Raw genomic sequence first — 19,972 nt, 5'->3', positions numbered from 1 at the left:
TTTTATTTTTGTTTTTATATGAATTTGGAGATACCGACATTAAACTTAATGATTTTATAATTTACACATAGAAAAAAATAAAATAATAATAATAAAAAAACAAACATATTATTTTTAATTTTATCATTAATATTGTGTAGAAATAACTTGGGGGTGCTGCAGTCTCGCTGCTCCATGCACGAGCCGCCACTGGTTGTGTGTATCTGTCACCAGAAGCAATGTAGCCCTGTGGTGCCGTCCTATGGTGATATCGACCCCAAGTGGTGGTAAGATGGCGATCTTCCTCACAGAGAGGTACACTGTGGTAACCATTCCATGCATAGAGGACAATCTTCTTTTTACCAGATGGCACTGATCGCACTTGGAGGATTTGGGATGGTGTGTGATGCATTTCACGAGTTGCATAGGCATTTAGGGTTTGAAGATCGACTATGCATCTTGGTTAGCCATTTTTCTTTGCACACATCATTCTATGACACCAAGTGACAGGTTCGCCAATTGGTACTGGTTCAATTTGTAGAACTGGAAGCTTCTTCACTCATTCTAATTCACTGAATAACCATATGTCTTGTAACGTCACCTATTTACCATCTGTATGGCATAAAACTCCCTCACACCCCCAAGCAACAGGCTTTATATTACATTCACCTATGTGAATCTCACGAGATCACATGAGACCGTTTCTGTTAAATATCACAGACGCCATCTTGGTTTATCTTTTTCCTGTCCAATATGCATGACAGGCAGACACGTGGGTGCTTCACAGGTAGGCCGTTTGTATGTCCATTTCTATTTTCCCCACATACCCTCCTGATCTCATGATCACAGAGATGGCAGGGAGGTGGCGCTTTCTTCCGTCGGATGCTTCTTCAAAGAGGGACAATGTAGGCCTCTTGTTCACTTGTGATCTCATCTGTAGTCTGAGAGTCGAAGAACACTACCTCCTCTGAAAGGCTACTAATATTGGATTCACTGCTTGATGAGGATAGTGCAAATCAGAGCGATGGTCCACTAGCCTCAGACCCAGAGTTGCTCCCGTCGTCCAGTGGTTGTTGCAACTGTGGTGCTGGTCTCATGTCCCTAACATGACGGGGTACACCGTCAACCTGCTGACTCACTACATCAATCACTCAGCCCTGTATATATGTCAGTGCACCAGCTTTCCAGCGGCTTCACCCAGACAGGATTTCCTGGTGCATACGACCTCTGTCCTTCCTTGTTGGCAACTTCTCTGTTGGGGTAGATTCCCTTTTCTCAGTATTGGTAGATTGACTTTGCAGGCACTGTTCTTGGAGAGACACCAATCTTTTGGCGTGATGTTGTACCAATATACAGCTTCTGAGATGGTGCACTGTTTCCTGGCTGCAATTCTTTTGATGCTGCGATGGCTCCACTCAGCAATACCGTTGCCAGATGGCACATAAGCACACTGCAGTCGCAGCTGTACTCTCCACGCCTTCAGGAGCTGGATGACCTGTCAGCTGCAGAAGGCTGGGTCATTGTCCATCAGCACCTCTTCGGGGGCGCCTCTTTCAAAGAACACAGATGACAGCTGACGAATAATGTTGAAGGAGTTCTGGCACCTGAGTGGTCATCAGACTGCGAAGCAGGTGCAGTGCTTTTTGTATCATTGTACATTTACCTCAGTAGGAACATAGTCCTTGTTTGACCTTATTGAGTTGGTACTTAGTTCTCTGATATGATGACTGTGCAGCTTCCACTGTGTAGGTGTTTAACAATTTTGAAGCAGATCGCTTACCAGCCTCTTTAGCCTCAATAAATTGAAACACTTCTAATAGCATGTCCTGGTTTGTATTTCTCAGAAGGTCTAGTTGAATATCAGGATCCGTAATCCCTTGGCTTAGCATGTCGCATATGATGGTGTCAGTGGAGTTCATGTAGTTACAGCTAGGGCATGTGATAACAAACTTACCACATGAAGAATGCTCCTCAGAGAGTGATGCATCCCACAATCTAAGGTAGAAGTTTGATGATGCAACAAGCAAAAGCATCACTAAGGAAGTTCCTGGGACTGCACCATTAAGACTAAGTACCAGGTAAAAGTGACCTGCTCCACATTGCAATTTGTGTGATCTCAAGATCAGAAAGGAGTGTGATAGGCATGCACAGAAGTGCTCAAGATTTGTAAGTCAGTGTCTTAGTTGAGCCTACCTATTGGAGAAATGAGTTTTCCAAAAGCTACAAAAAGATTATGCCAGAGTTGTTCAGCGAGTAACTGCAGAGGTTGCTTTGGTAGTGTGTCGGATCATATCAACAGAATGGTTCACATTGTGTCCGGTCATTTCAACAAAGTTGTTTGGGATTGTGCCGGTTCATTTCGTTGGAATTGTTTGGGCCCATGCCGGGTTGTGTTGATGGAATTGTTTGGGACCATGGCAAGTCATGCTGACGGAAGTGTTTGGTACTGTGTCAGGTTGCATTGATGGCATTGTTAGTGGTGACTCTTCTAGATGGAAGCATTCGGTTTGCATTTGTTTAGATGACTTATTGCAGTTGTACTATATAATATATATATTTTAATTAAGTCTGTCTCTCCTCCCTCATTATTAGTATTATTATTGAGATTTGGAATTTTAGCCATTTCATTTTAGACCATGTTTTAATTAAACGATGGAAATGTTCCACATGATCTGGAAAAAACACTAATATGTCAGCAATAGAAGCCACCACAAATTTCTTTTTTACTCAGGTCTATGGATGTGAACTACTAAAAATCTTCTCTCTATAACTCAAAGGGCATTAATTAAAATTGTTGGTAAATTTTATAATGATATTAAGCTATAGGAAATTTCATAAACTAGGCCCTAGAAAATACAACTGATTAGTTGGAAAAAGGAAAAAACCTTGTTCTACTTTACCAATTCTGAGTTTATAATCAAAATAAAAATAGAATAATTTAAAAATCAATATCCATAATATATCTTCAGGAATAGGATAGCAGCAACTTTGAACTTAATTTCTTATTCTTTTTATAAAAAAAATGACATAAATTGATTGACATGCCTCGCAACTTTCCACTGCTCTCTTGACATCTGCCCTTCTTACTTTTGGGTCAACCATTTTGACAAAATATAGTGTCCGCTTAACCCCTGGGTGTCCGCATTGCTGATGAATCTCACTGATATGATCCGCATCCATATTACACATGACGGCTGTTGCAACATCTCAGAACCTACCCAGGTATCAGCAAGCAGCCACCGTTGTGGTACTCGTGTCAGTGCATCTGTTCTGTTGCTTGCAGACCTGATCAATTTTACATCTACAGTCAGGTTGTACTCTGATTGTATCAACCAGGGTGGTGAGCTGTCTTCATATCAACATCTCACTCATTGCCCGTGTGGTTAGCCATGCTCTTCCAGTCAATGCATCAGTTATCCACCGATGAGTGCACGCAGAGTCCATAATAATATGTAGTACCCTGGCTTGCCACTGAAGCGCCTTTCAATGTGGCATCAAATTCAGCCAGGTTTATGTGCCTAGAATTATTCTCTGGACGAAGCCAACAGGTGTCTTTGATAATGCCATCATCAACCGCAAGGGCAACTCCAAGGGCTAGTGAACTAGTGTCCACCCACACTGAACTTGTTCCCGTTAACACACCAGTTCCCTCACACAGGGTCGTCACGAATCACCCTGGCCAAAGTTTCTGTTAGCATGCTCAGGAGCGTGGCATCATGCAATTTATTATCCTATCCTAATGGTACAGATGTGGCACGTTTTATGGCTGCCACTGCCACCCTAAGCCAACTACACACAGAAGTGGCCCACCAGCTTTCCGCAAACAGAAAAAATGCTCCGACGAGTGATATTGGATGAGACTTCAAAAACGTCACCACTTCTCCTCCAGTAGAGCCCCTCCTTGCTACCGCTCACACACAGGCCAAGTACTTTTGCCCCGCCTTGCAGATGCTCCAGTTCCTTGCATATCAGTCCAAAGTTCTCAAAGTGCTCTTTGATTGGCTGAGCATACATGAGGCTCTCATTTACAAAGATATCGTCAATGGAAGATGATGTTGCCTGGCTCATAGCCTCATCCTGTGGCTGGATTGCGTGCATACTTGCCATCATAATGCCTGATGCCATTCTGAGAGCGAACCCTTGTTATATTTTATTAATTATTATTATTAAAGATAAGTGTAATTGTCTTAAGAGGGATGAGACAGTCTTAGGAGAGTTCATGTGTGTGATCATGTTGTGAGAAGAGATGGGAGATATAGAGACATTAACACATTAGTAAAATATAAAGAGAGCGTGAGAGTTTATAAATGAGAGTGATTGCATATAAATACATTTTGAGAAAGTGTTTCATATCTAGATAGACAGACCGATAATTGAGAGGTTTGCATTTATGCCGATGGATTGACAGGTTGGCATTTATGCTTTGACAGTTCGTATGAACGGGAGAGTTTGTATAATATAAATAGACACATTTACTTTCTAACACATATATTTTTTTAGATGATGAACTTCAAATAGTTTGTACACATAAATAGACAATACCTTTTTCATGTAATGATGGACACAGGAAACGGCAGTTATAAAAACGCATTGAACATTTATTCTTCCCTGACCGGTTGGGGGCTTTGCGTCCAAGAATTCGAAGCTTCACATATTAAGTTTCCAAGTGACCATCTCAGTTCCTAGACGTTCGAATTCCAAACTCCAGACTATCGTCTGTCGTTCTCAAACTTCCTCTGCGTTTCTCACTAACTCTCTAACTAACTAACTCTCACTTTCTATATTGAGAAATCCATGCATGTCTGGCCACGTGATCACAATTCACGTGCCATCAACATGCGCGAGTCACACGTTTCCCGAACATTCTGATTTTCCAATAACCTATTTTTTCTTTGTTATTTTCACAAAGGAATTCAACCTACATATCTAATTTATTTAACCCATATTTTATTATCCACATTCTTTCTAACAATTGAATAGTTTATTTATTATTTATTTCATCAGAATTAACAATTTACTGGACATTCCATTTAAACCTATTGTTCTTTAAAACTTATATCCAAGGTTCGATTTCTGCTTTCTCTCATTTTATTTTCATTTTAAGTAATCTCTCTATTTTTATACTTACATGAAAAGGGGACAGCCCTTATCATGTAACATCCCTCCCTTCCATATTTCACAAAAAAATGTATGCATTTTTAAATTTAGTACATTTTTTATTTTTACATCTACACAACCACACGGCTAGAAAGATCAGGTTAAAAAAACAAAAAAAAAATCTCTTTCAGTCAGCCCTCCACGGCTGACTTCACAATTATTTATTTTTTATAAGATCAGAACCTTTCTGATCTTCCTGGCATTTACTTTTTGGGTGTAGGGTCTTTACCTATGATTCACATCAGCTACTTTCCAGCCACCCATATGCCGCAGACTAGAGGTTTCCACCTCCCTCGAAATGGACGACTTCCTTTGTCCCAAAAGTGTCCTGATCAACTCTTTCCGCATGGTTAGTCTTATCAAGTATGGCTTTGTTTTTATTCTATAACTATCTTATATGGGACATACCAAAGCTCATATACTTAAATCTTTGTGGTTGGCTTCAGAAGTTTAAAATATACCTTTTTTCTCTCATACAGATTCACTCAGATTTCCTTGCTTGGATTCTTGAAACTTCGACGAGGATTTAAAAATATCACCCCTAACTAACACCTTTTTGCGCCCAACACCTTAATTGCGCACTAAATTCTATCCAATTGCCCGATATTTTTTGATTTTTCTTTTCTCTCACCAGAGCTTCCAAGATCCAGCAGATATATCCCACATTCATGCGTCTCTAAAAAAAAAAATACAAGGTTATATCTTTCTTACGTAATCTACGGCATATTTTTGCCTGTCTCTTACTTCATTAAGCTATATGTGATTGCCTCGGGACTACCTATCATCGGTTTACTGGTCCCCTTAACAATTTTCGTATTCTTTCCAACGCCTGTTTATTAATTAAGGCAAGTCTTACCACTTGCTTGGAGTCGTTACGTGCAACCAGCTTATTTTAAGCACTTAATTAACCAGGTTCCCAAATTTTTCGAATAGGGGCACATCTTGTGCTTATCAATCCCTACCAAGTCACTTTTCTTGGAGAAAAATTATAGGATCTCTAAAAAAAGAAACGACAAAAACCAAATGCTAAAAAAAAACATCTTTCTTACGGCTTATCACATCTAAAAACTCTCTAAATACCCGTTTACGTAATTTATTTATTCCCACTCTTAAAAGTCTAACTGATTTCTAAGCCAACCATTCGTCTTAATCTTATTTTCTACTAGATCATTTTAATTCTAATGTATATATCTAATAATGTCTTTGAATTCCTGTCGCAAAAAAACATTACATTTACATACATTTAAGACATTTTGAAATATATAAAAACATTTTTTAAAAATATGTTACATTATACATTTCAAAGTCCGTTACACAAATAAATTGTCCTTTTTTTTAAAGACAAACAATTAAAACGCACATTAAAAAACTGCAAAGTTCAATCGTTTCACATTTCTGCAGCTTTCTTTTGACAATAGCGCATTTTATTCTTTTTTATATAACACAAGTTTTTAAAAGTACATCCGCCTTTGACACAAATATTACAATGATTGACAGTTGAACTTTAAACAAACTGCTTTGGCCTGCATTTACAAACATTTCTGACACACATTTATTTTGTTGTGCTACATATATATATATATATATATTTTTTTTTTTAAACAAAAGAATTCATTTCAATGAATTATGCACGCTTACTTATTTTTACTACTATTTATTATTTCCATTCATTACTACGGATTTCTTTTGCGGCATATCGGCCTTTTCTTTTTTTTTAAATATTTCTTGTATCTTTTGTTCTTTTGTGTGTTCATTTTTTTTCTTCTATTTTTTCAATGCTTCTCTTTTTTTTTTTAATTATTGTTTTATTTCGTTTTGAATTTCTTTTTCTTTTTCTTTTTTGCATTCTGTGATCGTCTAGTAAACGTGTTTTTTTCATGGTAACGCCAGTTTCTTTCTTTTTTTTTTTTTTTTACCCACCCTTGCATGAGTGGACTAGTCACGTATACCAAATTTGTATTTGTTATATAGTTATTATTATTATTATTATTATTATTATTATTATTATTATTATTAAATGTTCTTATTAGTAAGGATAGGAGTCTTAAGACTATTCCTGGAAGTAAGAGATCTTTGAGGTTCATGTGTGTGAATTTGTTGTGAGAAGAGATGGGAGATATAGAGACATTAACACATTAGTAAAATATAAAGAGAGCGTGAGAGTTTATAAATGAGAGTGATTGCATATAAATACATTTTGAGAAAGTGTTTCATATCTAGATAGACAGACCGATAATTGAGAGGTTTGCATTTATGCCGATGGATTGACAGGTTGGCATTTATGCTTTGACAGTTCGTATGAACGGGAGTGTTTGTATAATATAAATAGACACATTTACTTTCTAACACATATATTTTTTTAGATGATGAATTTTAAATAGTTTGTACACATAAATAGACAATACCTCTTTCATGTAATGATGGACACAGGAAACGGCAGTTATAAAAACACATTGAACATTTATTCTTCCCTGACCGGTTGGGGGCTTTGCGTCCAAGAATTCGAAGCTTCACATATTAAGTTTCCAAGTGACCATCTCACTTCCTAGATGTTCGAATTCCAAACTCCAGACTATCGTCTGTCGTTCTCAAACTTCCTCTGTGTTTCTCACTAACTCTCTAACTAACTAACTCTCACTTCCTATATTGAGAAATCCATGCATGTCCTGCCACGTGATCACAATTCACATGCCATCAACATGCGCGAGTCACACGTTTCCCGAACATTCTGATTTTCCAATAACCTATTTTTTCTTTGTTATTTTCACAAAGGAATTCAACCTACATATCTAATTTATTTAACCCATATTTTATTATCCACATTCTTTCTAACAATTGAATAGTTTATTTATTATTTATTTCATCAGAATTAACAATTTACTGGACATTCCATTTAAACCTATTGTTCTTTAAAACTTATATCCAAGGTTCGATTTCTGCTTTCTCTCATTTTATTTTCATTTTAAGTAATCTCTCTATTTTTATACTTACATGAAAAGGGGACAGCCCTTATCATGTAACACTCTAGTCTGGTCAGACAATAGCAAGTTCCTTTAATTTCCACAGTCTGAAACGGCCACAGCTCTTTTTCAATGTGTATCTGCAGGTAGGCCCTGCACAGGTCCAGAATCGCCACGGCCAACTCTTGCTGCTGCCACTCCCTTAATTTGAGTGTGCAAACATCTGCCCCTGCTGTGTACGGGTTGACATGGTCATTAAGTTCACAGTAGTCCATGACGGGTCGGACCTTCTGTTTGCTATCTTGTAAGACAGCCATCAAAGGAATCGATCCTTGAGGTGGGGAGGGCCGAACCCATCCTCAGGGTATGGAATTGGGCCAGCAATTGTTGATCCAAGTCTGCAGTTCTTCTTTATACTGCCTTTGAGCCTCATTGGAGCGGGGTACTCTGATAGTCGGTTCCATAAGGATATTGGTGGTTGATCGCCAGCCCACTTCCAAGATGCCGTCCACGCGTTGGTTTCCCTGTCGTACTCTGCATGAAAGTCAGGCTCATCCAGGGTAATTGTGGTGCAAACACATTTCTCATGTCGGGAGATCTCTATCTTGCTGGTGCAGTTCACAGTGATTCCACCCAGCTGTGTAATCAAATCCATCCCTAGAATTAGCTTGTATCCAAGCAGCACTCCAGCCACCACCAGGGCTTGCTCGACTACCGCAGGCCCGTCGCCGATGCTTGTGCTAATGGAACTCACGCCACAAGAGGCCAGCGACCCGCTACCGACGGTTAGCACCAGAATTCTCTCCTTGTACTAAGTGTCGCAACATGCCTTGCACACTAGGGTCTGGATGCACCCAGTGTCTACAAGGGTGAGGCATTAATGTCCATTAACGCGCAGAGTCACTGTGGGCAGCACCAATCTGGTGAGAAGATTGGCACTGTAGCTTCCTCCCTTTGCCCATTTCACAGACAGGCATGGGCCAGGTGCCCCTGGTTTTTACATTTATAGCACTGAAGCCCGCTAAGCTTTTGAGTCAGTGAGTGCGATTAGAGATAATCATGAGCCAAATGGTTGGGCCCACCACACTTGTAGCAGCTTGTAACTGTGCCCAGGTTCTGAGATCCACCCTGTGATGGCTGCACAGCTGCCGCGTGGTCTACAGTCTCTGGACTCCTTTTTAGTATCACCTATCTATTCAATTTCTACTGTACACTCTTTAACCCTTATCCTCGAGTGGCCTCTTGACCTGGATAAGTGGTGATGCCTATGTAAAAAAAAAAATCTAATATTTTCGAGATGTCAGTTCTGCCAGATAAACATCAACTGTCTCCCCGGAATGTAACTTGCGTGCCATAAACTTCTTCCATGCAGCAACTGGATCTAATGCAAATGCTGTGTAGAGGGCGTTTTTGATGCAGGTGAAATCTGCCTTCTTTTCATCCGTTAGCTGCTGGTATACAGCATATGCGCCCCAAACAAGGCGCATTGGGACCATGCATTCCAGACGTTTCACACCACTGAGCTGGCATATCAATTCTGCCTTTTTCACCCATTCCTGTACTGACTGCTCAGCGCTGCTGCCATCAAACAGTGGAATTAGCTTAGGATCCTGACGTCATGCTGAAATAGCTTGTAGAACTGGAACCTCCTTCACACAACGCAATGCACTGAGTAACCGTTTGTCTTGTAGCATCACCTGTTTAGCATCTGAACAACGAAAGCTCTTTCCTCACACCTCTAAGCGACCCACTTTATATTACATTTATCCATGTGAATCTTGCGAGATTACATGAGACCATTTGTTAAATATCACAGACGCCATCTTGCTTTTGTTTTTTTCCTGTCAAACGCGCATGACAAGCAGAATGTGGGTGCTTCACAGGTAGGTCATGTTATGTCTGTTTCTATTTTCCCAGTTAAAAGTGATAGGAATTATGTGGACGTTGAAAATTGAATCCTCACTACAAGGCGATGCTAAGAATAAAATTACACATTATTTAAGAATTCTACTCGATTATTGCTGATGGATGGAGAACCAGCTACACTTAAGTATAAAATAAAAAATTTCATTAAAAACTCCTTACAGATTCCTTAATTTCACAAGATGTAGCTAAACCAGGTCTGATGTTATATTGTGAAAGTAATATACAAGATGAGAACAGTACTCTGAATAATACAACATATCTATCCTCGTCTAACAAAATTGAAAATGTAATTTTCTTATATATTTATGGTGGAATGATAAAAATGTTGCCCTAAAGGAAACAAGACTACAGCTTTATTTTTAAACTTTTATTGAGAAAATTAATCTAGGTAACTTAATTATGTAGTAGAGCTGACATCTATTCAATGTAGCCATCTTCAGCCTTGATCACCACCCCGATACAGGTCTGGAATTGAGAGCATGCTTTTTCTACCAGTGACAGTGGAAGCGTGATGAATACTCAGTGAATGGGGGCAATCAGGTTGGCTTTGGTGTTGTGGGAGGTTATGTTCATGATGTTCTCGATATATGACCAAACGAAGTAGTCCAACGGGTTCAGGTCAGGGAAGGGGAGGGGCCAGTGAAAGAAGAGTAAAGTCGTAGCACTCGTTCTGAAGCTAAGCCCCAGTCTCTTTGGACTTGTGGGCAAGCATTGAGTCCTGTTGCCACACCCAGTGTTTGCCAGCGGCGACCTGATTAATTCAGGGGATTATCACACTCTTCAGCACATCCAGGTACACTTTATTGTTGACTTTCAAGCCAATTCAAAAATGTGAGGTGGTATGATGTGGCCATCACTTGAAACCACAGCAAAAAACCATAACTCTGGACAGAAACTTTGTTTTCATTACCCTGGGCATGCCCCTGCTATTCTTGCAAATCTAGCAATGCATTTTGAGGGTGCTGGCAATGGTCCTGTTGTCAAAACTTGGATCAGTATTGAGCATGAGTTTTATAATGGTGAATCTCTGATTTCGCTTGTGTAACATTGTTCCATTTTCAGATTTGATAGAAGGCTCCTATAACTCTTGGGATTTGTACACAACTAGCCCACTTGTAGATGGTCTGCAACAAAAAAGAAAACTGATTTTCATTAAACGGAAATGGAATCCTATTGTCTTTTCTAGGGTGGCAATTTTTTCTAATCACAAATAATGTTAAGGAACTGAACAAAAAACAGACTTCTATAAAATGTGTTAACATTATTCAAAATAATGTGGGGAACATAATTATTGTAACATCAATCAATAGACTTTACTCTTTGGTCATTTCCATTTTTACCATCGACTTGTGAAATATTCTATGATGAGTATTTAGAACATTGATGAATCCTTTTCAGCATGTGTTTTGTGTTTCTCTATGTAATATTGGCATCGAATTACTTTTTATTTACTTTGATGAAATCAAAGATAAATTTAAAAAGAATTCTAAAAATTCTGAGTGAATTTTATAAATAAAGATTGAAAGTTGAACATTCGAAAGTCCCAAAATCAGCAATGTGAACATTATATAAAATATCCGAAATGTTCAAATCTTTAATAATATTAATAATAATAATAATAATAATAATAATAATAATAAGTAATAATAATTGAATGATTAATTTAACTTTATTCTTAAAAATCTCATATACTATTCTAATGTCTATAGAATGGCATTTTGAAGCGACTTCTAAGTTGTAAGTTTAAGTTATTAATAATAATAATAATAAAATAAAAATTACATGCATATGTGTTATGTATTTAAGTTTAGTAAATTTAATTCTATTCATTATATTTTATTTGTTTCTATTTACAGATATTACTTGAAGCCATCTGATAAATTAGAACAGAGCAGTGATTCCTTTGTGATTTGAATAACACATGTCTTTTTATAAGTAAGCACACAGAATTTATGGAGGAAAAATATATCACTGGATTATGCAAAGTTTCTGAAATAGTAAAAATATTCACACATGAGTAAAAAGAGGATTTTTTACACTAATGACAATTTAAATGCATCATTGTAATTCTTTGTTGATTTGCTGCATTTTTTCAACTCATGTTTTAGGTGATATATAAAGTCACCAGGGGAAAAGAAAAGAGTTTTATTAACCTATTGTAAGATATGTTGTCTTTTAATTAACACAAAAATTATTATAAAAATCTGCTTTCAGGAATTTTACATATAAAATAATATATAGTAATTTGTTAGCTGAATTTTTAACTGAATTCTCAACGTCTAAAAATTTATAACCAAAAGAAATTTCTAAACTTGTTATATTTTCAAATAACTTTGAAAATGGAAAAAGACAGTGAAGAGAAATCCTGTTTTAATGTGTACGACTCCTTGTCTCCTGAACCAACATTTGCACAACAAATGCAAAACAGCCCTGTAGAAACTCCATATACTTGTCAAATATGTGGATATACTTGTTTAATTAAATCAAATTTAGTTGTACATTTACGAAAACATACTGGGGAAAAGCCATATTCTTGTAAAATATGCGGATATTCTTGTGCTCTTGAATCAAATTTGGCCAGACATATTCGCACTCACACTGGTGAAAAGCCATATTCCTGTGAAATATGTGGACATTCTTTTTCTGAGAAATATAATTTAGTTCGACATATGGAAAAACATATGGGAAAAAGTCCATATTCTTGTAAAATGTGCGAATATTCTTGTTACAAGAAATCAAGTTTTGTCATTCACATGCAAACACACACTGGTGAAAAACAATATTCTTGTAAAGAATGTGGCTCTTCTTTTACCATGAAGTCAAGTTTCGTAAAACATGTCCGAGCCCACACTGGTGAAAAGCCATATTCTTGTAAAATATGTGATTCTAATTTTTCAACAAAAGCAAATTTGGTGATACATGAACGTAAACATAGTGGTGAAAAACCATATTCTTGTAAAATGTGTGATTATTCTTGTTCGCACAAAAACTATTTAGTCCAACATATTCGAACACATACTGGAGTTAAGCCATATTCTTGTCACTTGTGTGAATGTTCTTTTTCTCAGAAATCTCCCTTAGTCATACATATTCGAACACACACCGGTGAAAAGCCATATTCTTGCAAAATATGTGAATATACTTGTTCTCAGAAAGCAAATTTAGTTGTACATATGAGAAAACACACTGAATAAATGATCTAAAAGCGACATGGTCTCTGAACGAAATAAACATTATACTGGTTGTGATAGGAGCAACTGACCTAATAAAAAAGAATCTTCAGAAATACTTAGAAGCAGTCCCTGGAAGACCAAGCTGTAATGAAATACAAATAGCAGCCATAAAGGGAACAGCATCTATTCTTAAAAGGGCTCTTGGATATAAATTGAAATCATAATGGAATCAAGTGTTGGACCCAGTAGGGAGCCCCTTGATCTCTTAAAATTAACTGAAATAAAAAAAACAAGAATAAAACTATTCTTATAAAGTATGGACTAAGACAGAAGTCTTCAAAGTTTTCAAACAGGAGTTCATATTGCTTACTTTTTAAAGCTATGCAGAGCAAAATAAAAAAATGACCTGGACATGTTTTATATGCTGTCTTGCTCATTAGATTTGCTTTATAGTGAAACTTATTCTCCAAAACCTCACTTTTTAATCAATTTCTGAATTAAAAGAAAAACCACCACACAATTTTCACACCTTTGCAATTTTAAAAAAATTTCATTAATATTTTCATGTTTTCTCTAAGAGCTCTGCATATCGATATAGCCCATGACCCTTAGTTTGTAGATTACTTGACCAACAAACTAATCTCTTCAAAATTAAATTTAGTTGAAGAACAGTCACATTCCTGTGAATTTTGTAAATATTCTTGTTTCAAAATATCAAGCTTAATTAGACACATGAAACCCCATATAAAACGATGGCCAGCTTTTTTAATGCAACTATGAAAAGTCTAAGTCATCTAATGACCAGATGCAATATGTTTCTGGCAGATTGGCATTACACAGTTCGCTACAACTAAGTATGTAGATACCTCCACTGACAGATTTGTGGAGAGATGCAACTTGACAGATTGCAAAACATCTGGGAACATGAATTTTCAACAAGTGGAAAAGTGGCAGTGTTCTACATAACATTGTGGTAAAGGTCTAATGAAAAACCACCTACAAAATTATTTTAACGCAATCCTTACATGACCCAAATGCAGCAAATTACAAATTGCAGCCCTTTAATTGATAGCATGTATTCTCCAAAATGCCCCTAGATATAAATTTAATGCATTGCAGAATCAAGTGTTCACCCCAGAAAGGGTAGACTTAATCTCTTCGAATTAAAGTAAAATTTTAAAAGAAAATACATTTTTATAAAATATTGGCTAATCTTATTGCAAAGTTCTATTATTTTTTTTGTATGATAATTTGGATACCTACAAGACTATTTTCTGTAAAAGGGTGTTCCTCAGAAAACATGACATGAAGATACTTCAATTTAGAAATAAAATCTGATGGAACAATTATATTTCAAGGACCATACAAATAATCTAATATGGAAGTGACAAATTTGGATCTACTGTGGTTTCCTCTGTTTTCCACACTGTAAACAACTGGACAATAAATTTGAGGTGCTTGGTTTTTGGATTCTTGGTATATGGAAAGATTTATTTGTAGACAATAAAGATGAAGTAGATTTTAAATATTTATTTTTCAGTACGTTCGTTTATTTGAAAAACATTTTCTTAAGAAAACATTGTGTCCTTATTTGTCATAACCGATTCAAGTTTTTGGGTTGTGTATGCGTTCAACATCCTAAATTCTTCTTTTCCAATTTTTTCATTATCTAAACGTATTAAATTTATATTTAATAACTACTTTTTAACGATAAAGGATATTTTTTGTGCCTTTTTAATACAGTTCTACATTTATTTAAATATTGTTTGTAAAAGATTTTTTCATTAATACTTTAGTTAGAAGCAAAGTGTACTGCTGTGATAGTACTCTTCATCTTTCTTCTCAGCCAGTGATGGATCCTTTAAAGTTGTCGGGTTTAAATTCTAATTAAGTGGTTCTATCAAAACATCAAAAATGAAAACCCCATATATATTCTTTTGAATTATGCCTCTTTCTACTAATATCATGATTTTCGTATGCATCAAAGAATCCACTTTATGAATTAAAATAAATGGCTTACTTTTAAGTAATGGTACTACTACAAATAACAGTACAAAGCTGACCAAATCAATCCCAGTTCTGGAATTCGGAAATTACATCAAGGGAAATAATTTTTTATTGATTTACTTATTCAAGGATTAAGAAGTTGGCAATCCTAGAATAAATACTCAAATATATCTATGTAAATTATGATATATCATGTGGTAGCCTTAAGTGAGTGCAATGATACTGTAACGTGCATCCAGGAGATAAGCGCCCGCGTGTTTGCGTGTTGTGTGGGTACGTGGGAGAGACAGATGAGGGGAAAAGACTTACCTCGAGACCAGCTCAGCGTTACCGACCAAAAATAGAAAAGAAAGACCAAGATGACGGCCGCCGTCTTTTGTAAAGTATGATGTCTCGCAAAGTCACACGAATTCTCGCAATATGCAAATTTAGCCGGCCTAGAACGACGATAAAAGCGGGTGATGAAAAAGACGATTGAGTTGGCCGGGGAATCGTGTGGCTGTTGCTTCTTGTGCCGTGTGAGGATATTTTACCGTTGTTGGATTCCGTGCAGAACCGGTGTATAAAGATTATTGAATTGCTGCAACATTTATAACATCTTTTCCTGAACTTACCGTGTTAAAGAGAGAGTCGGGAGCCATCTTTAATTTTTCCTTACACATTTCTGTTACATTTCTGTTAATTATTTATGAAATTCGAAATAAGATTGAAAAAAAATCTAGAATAAATCTGGTTAAAAGTAGTAAATAAATACAGAAAGTGTTGTGACATTTGGCACTTGAATCGTATTAGCAATTCTCCAAAACACAACAATGTGAAATCTAAAATAGTCTTAGTTTCAAACTGTAATTAGCAATTCTCTAAAACACAACAATGCCAACTCTCAAATAATCTCACTCTCAAATTGTAATTAGCAATTCTTCAAAACACGAATCTTGTCAGTCAAGTAACCTAACACAAACAATACCAAATTTACTTTTCTCTGGTAGCAAAGTTCATCCTTGTTTTATCCCAGCAAAAAGTTTCTTCGCAACATAATACTCATTTGCATAAGTTGAGTTTTGTCATTGCACATTTTTTCATATTCACCTACATGGTTGTTGTTACAGAACATGTGAAAAATCTGTTTTCAAAAGCATCTCAACTGAACAAGTTGGGATGCTAATTGGAAGTGACATGATTTTGAGACTAACAGTTTTTTTTTATCTTAAACTTGCCACAGATACAGTTTTTCACAAATGTACATGTTTTATTTTCAGAAAACCAATAGTCAATTGGTAACATAAGAAAACATAAAATTTATGTCGTGTTCTATACATTCTTGAAATAAATCAGTATACAATATGTAAATTATGTTTTTCACGTAGATTGAATTGTGAAGAGATATGCATCACACTGTTTTAAAATAGCAGCACCATATAATAACATTTTAAATTCACACGTTTGTACCTCTGCGTGGATCTACATTTAATACTAACAAACAAGAAGAACCGATGTTGCCTGGGCTTTAATGAGGATCAATTAATGTTTCACACTACCAATATTTTTGTCATCAGAATCGGCAAAATCGTTCCTTTGTTAATCAAATTGATTGGTTGTTTGCTCTAGCCGGAGACCCACCGAGATGAAGCTCACATACCTCCTTTTATTATAGTCTACATTACATTGTAGAGAACCTACTGTTGATTTTATTAAATTATTTGTTCATTTGCTTACATTAAAGTGTAAAATGAAAAAGCCAATATCGTAATTCAGTTGTACTCTAATAAGAAACGGGTACTGCTGCAGTTTAAATCCTGTTTTGTCATGTTTAACTCAGAAAAGCCTGACGGGCAATGAAAACTGCCAGATTATACCGAGCAGTTGGAAGTCAATACAAAAATGAAAATGAAAAAGACAAAATGAAAACAACCTACCATAATAAATTCATAAAATTTAGTTTATTTTTTGTTTCATTGTCAACTGTTTTTTTTTGGGGGGGGGGGTTGTATTAAAAGTTTTGTTTCTTTGATTTAGTGAACAAATTTGTGTTTATTTTAAGGAATTACAAACAAATAGATTTTATTAATTATTTTTTGTTTTTTTGTGGTGAAAAGTTTGAATTAATGAAAAAGTATTTGTTTGTTTTCTGTTTTGGAGGGATATATATATATATATATATATATATATATATATATATATATATATATATATATATTTCGTAAAACCTTTGTGATCTGACCCGACATCGCACTTTTGTTGTAGGTTGTTGTGCATTGCCGTCTTTGTTTGTAAAACAGGTTAATATGGCTTTGGAAAATACTTACTTTTCAAAGTTTTTCAATATAAAACTCCTATTTTATCGATTTAACTGTGAAAAAATATTTGCTATTCAAATTAAAAAGAACCTGCACTTTTATATTATGGTATTCAATGATTAATGGATAATTTCATAGCTCAGAAGTTTTGGTGTATTATCGAGGGTTACTCTGTAAACGGATATTATATAGTCGTCTATATAATGAATGTATAACCGTTTACTTGTGTTGTCTAACGTTCATGTGTTTATGTGTATAACATTTATGAATGTTTCTATGATCGTTTAGTGTTCCTTTGCTTGTATGAATGTGTGGGTGTTTCATGTTTCACTCTGTTCTCATCATAATAAACGGACGTGAGACAGTCTTTTATAACAATGAATAACATATTTGTTTGCTTGGTTCATACAAAGGAAAACATACTTTTTTATAAAGACAAATGTATCTCACCTTTCTGTTCTGTTTCTTGCAGTTTTGAAACAAATGTTTTTTTTTCAAAGTTTTCTATGTGCTACTTCGTAAGAAGTGTTTGTTAACTCTCTACTAAGTAGAGTTTGAATGTACTTGGTAAATGGACCCATTTAATTATGATCCCAAAGGAAAGGGGTCAGTCAGTTCTGCTGAATAGTTAATTTCAATATCAACATTTTTAGCTGATTTAAAGGAGACGATATTACGTCCAGGAATGAAACCTAATTAGTTAGGTAGAGTAGTCTCACTGAGAAGAGAAGAGAGGGCCATAATCGCTCTTAAATTAATGAGTCCATAAATGTTTGAAGGAGAGACCCAAACAGGGTCCATTCAGTAAGAAAAATATACACAAACTGAAGTTTTTCAGTTTGAACATTCTGCGGGATTCAAATTTAAAGCAACTAATCAAAAAGGCTGCAATAAAACATGACAACAAATTCTCATCACCCAATGAAAGTTTGCATTTTAAGTCATGCAATTTCTGCCACACTGCCAAAAGAAGAAAGAAAAAGTAATTCGTATCCATTACTTTTTCCAAATATTAAATACAAGGTAACTACGTCAATTAATCAACAAGTAAATAATTATTAGTCACAAGGATTTAACCAACCGTAGTAGGATTGATTATATTTTTAAGAAACTATGTGTGACTTTGTCTGCTTTTATAGATTACCAATATATTAATATTTTAATAATATATTAATAATAAGAAGATGGATAAGGTGAACACAAGTCAAATGACAACTTAATAAATACTGAGTTTAAAGAGAGAATGAAAGGAGTTTAGTGATTTACTTTTTCTGAACAATTCGGACGATTTCATTTCCCGAAAATATCCTACTGACTTACCCCAACACAGTCAAAATGATACCAACTGTCTCAGGCATCACAGCACACCATAGGAGGTGATCTGTCATTTGTGACGGAACAAGTCGGACAGAAGAAGGGACCACCTTCCATAAATTCTGTAGAAGACGGCGCAGAAAGGGCCTTTAAATCAAGGAGAAATGTTTTAAAGAATGAACCTGATTGCAACCATCCCTTAATACAAAAGCTGGGCGAACTTTACCCTTGTTTCCGTTGATGAATCTAAGTAATTGCCTAAAGTCTAAAAGGGTTGAGTTTTATTTAGAGATTTAATTAGCACGATTTCTTCTATTGAGACCTGCTGAGGGTGATCGCTCATTATATTGGCATCAACAACTCTCAAGGACAACAATGAATCGTTGTCCCAAATCTTTCAGAATTTTTCGATATATCTGTGGCTCAATTCCAGAGACTGCAAAAGTTTTGCATGACTGGGAGGATCAGGACACAAATAGTCCGATCCATAATTATTGATCAAGAAACGCGGATTATAACCAGTTTGTAAAAAGTGATTCAGGGTTAAAATTTTGAGGTCTGTAGAGGACTAGGATATATATATCCTAATCCCGTTACAAAAGAAAATAATGAAACGAATGGAATGAAGGAAACAAAAACTCAATTGCTGGATAAAATAAACGTGTCATTTATTTACTGTTGAAAAATGAATGTTTTAGGTATAACACATGTTCATGTCCACGTTCGGGTGTAACTATCATTTGTTGCGGGACTGGTGGTGAAGAAAGAAAAGGAAATGTGTGTTCATCTCACGTTCGGGTCACTATCGTTTGTTTGCACGTGGGAAGAGAAGTGAGTAATGTAGTGGAAATGGGAATGATAGTCCAGCGTGTATACAAAGACAAAGATAGAGGGTTGACATCAGTAAAGCTGTGCGTCATGTTAGCAGTCAGCTACGTGGAAGTGTTCTCTGGCACAAGTTGTAGATAGAGAGAGAAAGTCAATCTGGGTTATGGAGATAGAAAGAGTATAAGGTGTATGTACTGTTTGTTAGCTTTTTGTCCCACATGGTAGCAAGTGGCGGCTGGTGCGCCGACCACTTGGCTCGAAAAGGGAGTCGGAAAAGAAAGAAGCTGCTTATTGCTCTTGCTTTTATAGTTGTTTCCAGTGGTCTTTTGCG

General features: G+C 36.0%; 1 long non-coding RNA gene across 1 annotated transcript in view; it reads left to right on the top strand.

Annotated features, from left to right (window-relative positions):
• Positions 1–14,723, top strand: part of LOC145276678 (uncharacterized) — a 74,173-nt gene extending 59,450 nt beyond the window's left edge. The window contains exon 2 of the long non-coding RNA XR_013867984.1: positions 11,879–14,723. This is a non-coding gene — a long non-coding RNA (uncharacterized LOC145276678). The remainder of the gene's footprint in view (positions 1–11,878) is intronic.
• Positions 14,724–19,972: the final 5,249 nt, after the last annotated feature.

This window comes from Euprymna scolopes, chromosome 5 (assembly GCF_053919585.1).
Source record: "Euprymna scolopes isolate OS-2025 chromosome 5, ASM5391958v1, whole genome shotgun sequence".
NCBI classification, from domain to species: Eukaryota; Metazoa; Mollusca; class Cephalopoda; order Sepiida; family Sepiolidae; genus Euprymna; species Euprymna scolopes.
The sequence above is the reverse complement of the archived record's forward strand: the minus strand, read 5'-3'. Positions and strand labels throughout refer to the sequence as shown.